This window comes from Macrobrachium nipponense, chromosome 35 (assembly GCF_015104395.2).
Source record: "Macrobrachium nipponense isolate FS-2020 chromosome 35, ASM1510439v2, whole genome shotgun sequence".
NCBI lineage: Eukaryota > Metazoa > Arthropoda > Malacostraca > Decapoda > Palaemonidae > Macrobrachium > Macrobrachium nipponense.
Genome location: NC_061096.1, coordinates 4991675 through 4998694, shown reverse-complemented (window position 1 = coordinate 4998694; position 7020 = coordinate 4991675).

Genomic DNA, 7020 nt, shown 5'->3' with positions numbered 1-7020 from the left:
TAACAATTATACACCTTTTCTCACAAAATTTCACATAATCCATTAGTATCATGGTTTAAAAAGTGATTTAATTCACAAACAGATTATGGGTATAACTGTGGACATTGCCCCAAGCTTAGATATTACCACCCAAAATTACGTATTCAGTCTTACGCTGGACGACACTTGAACAAAATTATCATGTGGCAAACTATTTGCAACGGATGATCACAGATTTAGAGGCAAAATTAACAAATATCCAGAAGTGTGGGTTTTTAATTGGGAAAATAATCATAAAGCTTCGCTGTTAGACACTGTGATTGAACTGGAGCATAACACATATACACACACACACACACACACACACACACACACACAAATATATATATATATATATATATATATATATATATATATATATATATATATATATATATATATAGATTGTAGAAGAGAACGTCACCCCCGGGGAGGAAGGGAAGAGGATCTCTCTTATAATCTATTATAAGAACAGGAGAACAAGGGACCTGATTATGAGAAATAACCCTACCCCGCCTGCAGGAGATCCCCTGAAGCAGAATAACGTCGTCTACCGGTACACATGCCCTATCCAAGGATGTCCTGGAGTTTATATCGGTATGACAACGTTACGACTGTCTAAGACAGGGGTCTCCAAACTTTTCAATGCAAGGGCCACATTATATATTTTCCACATTTATGCGGGCCAAAGGAAAAAAAATCAGTGTTAGTAATTTAATTTCCTCAAATATTACAGTGTAAACATGGAAAAATTAAAACATAACTTGTTGGAAAAAATCAGAGTAAACTAAATAGATTCCTGCCTTTAGTTTTATGCAACCAAATTAGTGTGACGAATGATACAGACGTTTTGACTTCAAAATTTCATTGAAATCAGGTTCCAGATTAGATGAGCCAATTGTAAGAATTGAATTCAAATGATCATCTGACAAATTTGCTCGATAGTTAGATTTCACATACTTCATTTTGGAAAATGTTTGTTCACACAAGTATGTTGTACCAAAAATGGACACAAAACTACAAGCAAACTTTATCGAATTTGGAAACTGATCTGGCTGCAGGCATTTATAAAACTCAATCAGATTTCCTTCTCTATACTTATCTTTCAGTCTGTCATCTGCCTGGAGACCAATAATTTCCATTTGAAACTGAGTTGGAAGATTTTCAGCATTGCAGTCAAATGGATTATGAAAGAGCCTGATTTCATTTGCTTTGGCATCAAGGTCAGCAAATCGCTCCTGAAACTGTTTTTTCAAATCTGAAATTATTTCATTTACAAATGAAGAAGGAAATTCAACTTTACTTTCTGAATGAAATTTTTTACAACATGGAAAATGAGCAAAATTCTTAACTTTCACCTGGCCTTCAAGTAGCGCAAGTTTTGTTCTGAATGCCTTGACATGAACAAAGTAGTCACTGATCAATTTGTTTTGCCCTCCAACTTCAGAGTCAATTGATTCATATGACCTGTCATATTTGCAAAAAAAATGCCAATTTCCAAATCCATTCACATTCTGATGCCAGTCGTGCGATAATTAAGTCAGTCCACACAGGGATTTGTTTGCCGGGCCAGATGAAATTATGTTGCGGGCCGGATGTGGCCCGCGGGCCATAGTTTGGAGAGCCCTGGTCTAAGAGGATCTCCTGTCACGCCCAGAACGGTGCCATAAAACACCACGCCCTCACCTCCCACCAACAGCATGTCGTGCGTGAGGATGTCGTAAAAAACACAAAGATAATTGGAAGAGCCCCCGATCAGCGACGCCTACGCCTCCTTGAGGCATTATTCATCCTCGAGCAAAAACCCTTCCTTAATACGACACAGGAACCCTGCCTGCTGCCCACCTGTGTAAGGAAGACCCCGCCCCCCCCCCCCCCCCCCCCCCCCCCCACCCCCCCCCCCCCCCCCCCCCCCCTCCAGACGAGAACACCAGCGCCCAGGACGGGACCAATATCGAAGAGGTTGGTAGAAATACCATGAGTTACGTCAGCACGGTCGCAGCCAATGAAAACCCGGCTCCAGGTAACGCAACACACCTGAGAAGATCAACGCGCCTCGAGAGTTTCCGACGCCTGGCCGCCAGCCAATGAAAAGTCGAGCACCCTCCGGGTCCTGCAGGAGCATCCGTGAGCGTCCGCACGACCATGATATATAGCGAAGGACTCACCACTAAGAATTTACGGGCTGCTCTGTGAGCAAGAGCCCGTGCTGGCACAAGGCCAGCTTAATCTTAAACAACAACACTAAGATTACGGGCTGCTCTGTGAGCAAGAGCCCGTGCTGACACAAGGTCAGCTAAATCAAAAACAACAAACAACCACTAAGTTACGGGCTGCTCTGTGAGCAAGAGCCCGTGCTGACACAAGGTCAGCTTAATCAAAAACAACACTAAGATTCAGTCCTCCAGCAACCATCGCTGTGACCATGCCCTGGCAGATCTGGGCGAAACGTCAGAGAGAGAGAGAGAGAGAGAGAAGCGAGAGAGAGAGAGAGAGAGAGAGAAACTTGTAACAGTAATATATGTATATAGCAGTAATAAAGATAATTCAATATGACTACACTGGATTTGACGATCCCCTTTGGCACGTTGCTTGCCAGTTTCAGCAACATTGAGAAATCCTTAATAAGGAAAATAGTGAAGACTCTATACAAAATTAATGGAGCTGATGCAGCAATCCTTTTCAACAAGACTTGTTTAAAAGAGGGTCTACTCCCAATATATAAATAAAGGTTTTTTGCCACGAAGGAAAAAATGAAAAAAGCGAGATAGCCAAGTACTTCCGGTCCTATTCGGACCCTTTACTGAGTTTGCCTCAGTAAAGGGTCCGAATAGGACCGAAAGTACTTGGCTATCTCGCTTTTTTCATTTTTTTCCTTCGTGGCAAAAAACCTTTATCTATAAATAGCATCACGTTTTATATACTTCGTGATCAAGTTATTCATATATATATATATATATATATATATATATATATATATATATATACATATATATACATATATATATATATATATATATATATATATATATATATATATATATATATATATTATACATATACATATATATATATATATATATATATATATATATATATATATATATATATATATATATATATATATACGTAATGGACAATATTAGAGGGAAAAATGCAGAATATCTTGATTCTAACTTACCTTAAAAGAGGATTGATTTGGTTATTTTTACTCTAGAGAAGGTCGTCATTAAAAACCAGCTAACTAATCTACATTATTTATTTACAAGAGGCTGTTGAATGGCCTGGGAAAAAGTAAATGCACGCGGACCAATCCTATCTCTCACAATAGGGGAAAGCTGGCGAAAATCAGATTTACATCAATGCGTGCTGGGAGACTTGGATATGTGACTCAGCCAATCTGGAAAAATTCCCATATTAGACACAAATGAAATGAAGACTTCTTGCACAAGTTACAGTTATTCAATTTTATCTAACACACTGGGGAGGAACTCTAGAGTCTAAATGAGATATTCAATGAAGACTTTGTCTGTCTGGGACGACACCGAAAGGTGGCATGCGGCCACAATTCAAGGAAAGGAACAAAGGGATGTCATTTGAAAATTAGGAGTTCGAATTTGAAAATGTGGAGTAGTTACTTGACTCGGAGGGAAAGAACTAGCAATATGACTGTATCTCAAGACGTACCTGGATGCCTTATGTAATTGGACCTTTGTAGAAAATTGCGTCGGCTTTGTCCGAGATCTTTGTAGGCCATTTTGGAAGGCTGGCTGAGACCTCTGTCCTAGGTCATGGACTCGAGTGGACATAGGACGAATGCAGGTGCGAAGCTTGGGTGTTGGGGTCAGCTATTCTCCCCTTTCTGCCGGTCATCCTGGGAAAACAGAGCATATCGCCTGCGAAAAGTTCACAGGATAAAGGATCTTAAGAGTAGGCCTAAGAAGTACCTAGCTAGCTACATACTTCCTTTTGGGATACGTCCCTAAGGCTTACAGGAGTCTTTATTCCCCTTCCCGCAACTAACGGCTGGCGCCGGACATGCCTATTCTGGCCTGAGTTTGTGTTTCCCGCCTAAAATATGTTGATGTTAGGGTCAAAAGGACTGCTGTTTTAGAACTAAAATAAATGAATAAATGCTGTGAAGACGAGGCGATCAAAATCTGTAAAAATATACATAAATATATATCTAGTTACCAATGGTATGAGCAACCCATTTTCCATTGCATCCATAGGCAATATCTCCTCCCCCACCAGAAATGTAGAGTCGGGTTTAACCCGAAAGAAGGAAAGTCATCGCCACTTGTGTCATTAAACTACGGTGACAAGAAATAGAAACCTCAAACAGGTGAGAGCAGTAAAGTGGCAAACTATTTCTTAACACCGAAGAATTATCTGGCAGAAAATGGGAGTAAAGCAAAGTTTCGAAACCGATGAATCATGCAAATAGTTGTGGATTTTTTTTTTTAGCGGTAATAACCTTGGAAGAAAAATAAAGGAGGAGGCCGCGTATCTGCCTGTGGTTGAAGCAACTTTCTGACGGACCACTCTGCCATTGATGATTGGGGCTGAGTCAGGGCTTATCTACCCAAAAGAGAATTTTCTTACTGGAATCGATGCAAAAGAAATTGCGTTTATCTCGCTTAAAGAGCAATGATTCTAGTCTTTTTTACTCTAAATCGATTACTATATTTTTTATATTTGAATATAATAGGAAGAAAATATAGTTAATGTGCTGGAATACCATTTATGGCAGATGGAAAATTGCCTTGATATTATATGTTCAGCGCCATTATTTTCCTAATGTTATTTTCTAATATCTGAAGTTAATGTTCTGATTTTTTTACCAAATAATATTAAGAAATTATACGTATTGTAAATTATTAAAACTGGCAGCCCCCCCCCCCCCCCCCCCCCACAAAAAACCCCCTATTACATCGGGAAACATTGGAAAGTTCATCGAACTTTCGCATACGTTTCAAATTTGTATTCTATTTGAACAATTGTTGACATCTTGCCGTTCGCCTGCGTCACTATCATCAGAAACCAGGTGTCGTTGCAAAGTAAGAATAGCACAATATATTGTAATAAATAATGGATATACGAGTGTTGTCATGGATAATTTGTGTAATATTTTCTCATTTACATTGATATACATAAGCCCAATTCATGTGATTTTCTTAATATCTTAGATTGCAATACCGGCCTGTTCGTCATACGGACGTACTGAGAGAACATATATTACATAGAAAAGTGAACTCATTAAAAACCTCACTGCTTTCCATTATGCTGGAAGGAAATATTCATCAGCTGAGATTTTTTGTAGTTGAATGAAACCTATATATAACATTAATATCAATAGATACGTTACTGATCTGGCTCTTTATTGTATTCTTTTGTATTTATGCAGATAGTTATAATATTAAGCAATTCACGTTGCATGGCCTCAACCGATTCATGTTGCACGGCCTTCGCCGCAGGATGACAACTTTCATGCCTGACGACGAATGCCACATACTGTATGAAATATGCTTACAATATTTTGTAAATGGAATAAAGCCAAAATACCTTTAATATGACTATTATGTACCTTAGTGACCAGTCTCTATATTATATTTTAAATCAATAAAAAAAAGTTCATGTTTTATGGTCTCAGCGGCAGGGTGACAACACTCATGCCAAAGTGCTATTCATGCAATGTGCTTACATTATTCACTCTTCAGTTACGTTACTCCACTTGCCATTGAATAAATTCTATTCTTAAATTTCAAAATATTTTCTCATCTAAAGATATCATTAAGTACATAGATAAAAAGTATTTTCACAAATAACTTATTAACACCTTACGGAATATATTAAAGCTTTAATCAGTTCATCATAACAACTGACTCATATGCAATTACTATTATACTACTACTGTTTTCTCAGATTGTTTAAAAGATAGAGAGAAATAAGATAAAGGATAAAATGAAAGCCTGCATTTTGTTATTATTGTATTTCTAAAACAGTCTTCAAATGAAAATTTGCTAATAGCTCTGGGAAATGGTCAGTGACACTCAACTCAGCTCGTCTGTTCACGAACGATATTCAGATGTTTATGATATAAACTATTCAAAGCAGTATTTTTTTCTTTCAGTGCATAGCTCATTTACTCATTAGTGACAACCTAAGTTAACATATGCCAAAAACACGCCTGTATCAGAATCATATACAAAATAACGGGAAAGAGATTCCAATCACCATTACAAACAAAGGGGCGCCTTTAATGTTTTGAGTGAATAGCAGGGTTGGATAAGCCCCGCCCACTCCCTCCGATTCTAGCTTCAATCCACTGCACGTTAAGGTCCTTTGCGATGTCTAGTTGTATCCATCCTCCTAGGTAAAAATAAATAATAATAATACAGTAATAGTGACACTTGAAACGGATACACTATATATAAATTATATAGTTTATTTATATATATTTGCTTAAATAATGTTGGGGTGTCATCCTGCAAAGTGTCGAATCATGGTCAGAGTTAGCACACACGTAGAAATGTACAGCTGTGGACGTTTTGTCTACCAGAGTTATTGATATTGTCTATGACAAAACTAGCAACAGATACGAGCAGGTGTTATGTGAACAAGACTACGTAGAGAGGTCAGTGATCCGGCCTCATGAACACAGCCAACGGCACGTAGTCGGTCTGAATAGAAAAAGTTTATTTCATTTTGTGAAGAAAGACTGAGATACAGTATTTATTTCTACGTCAGGAAGATTGTTAATGGAAAAAAGAAGTATAGATTAGAGAGCTGGATGACGGGGCAGGGATGACTTGCCAATTGATACCAAACAAGATTCATGCAGGGAAATGGATAAAGAAAAATAATAACTGACTCATACACAATATAATAAAGAAATGTCAGCTGCAATAGGAATATCTCATTGAAAGTATAGTACTCAGGACTGGTAAAAAACTTCGGCTTTCCCTTTAGTCCCATTGTTTGTTCAGGTCCATTGCAGAT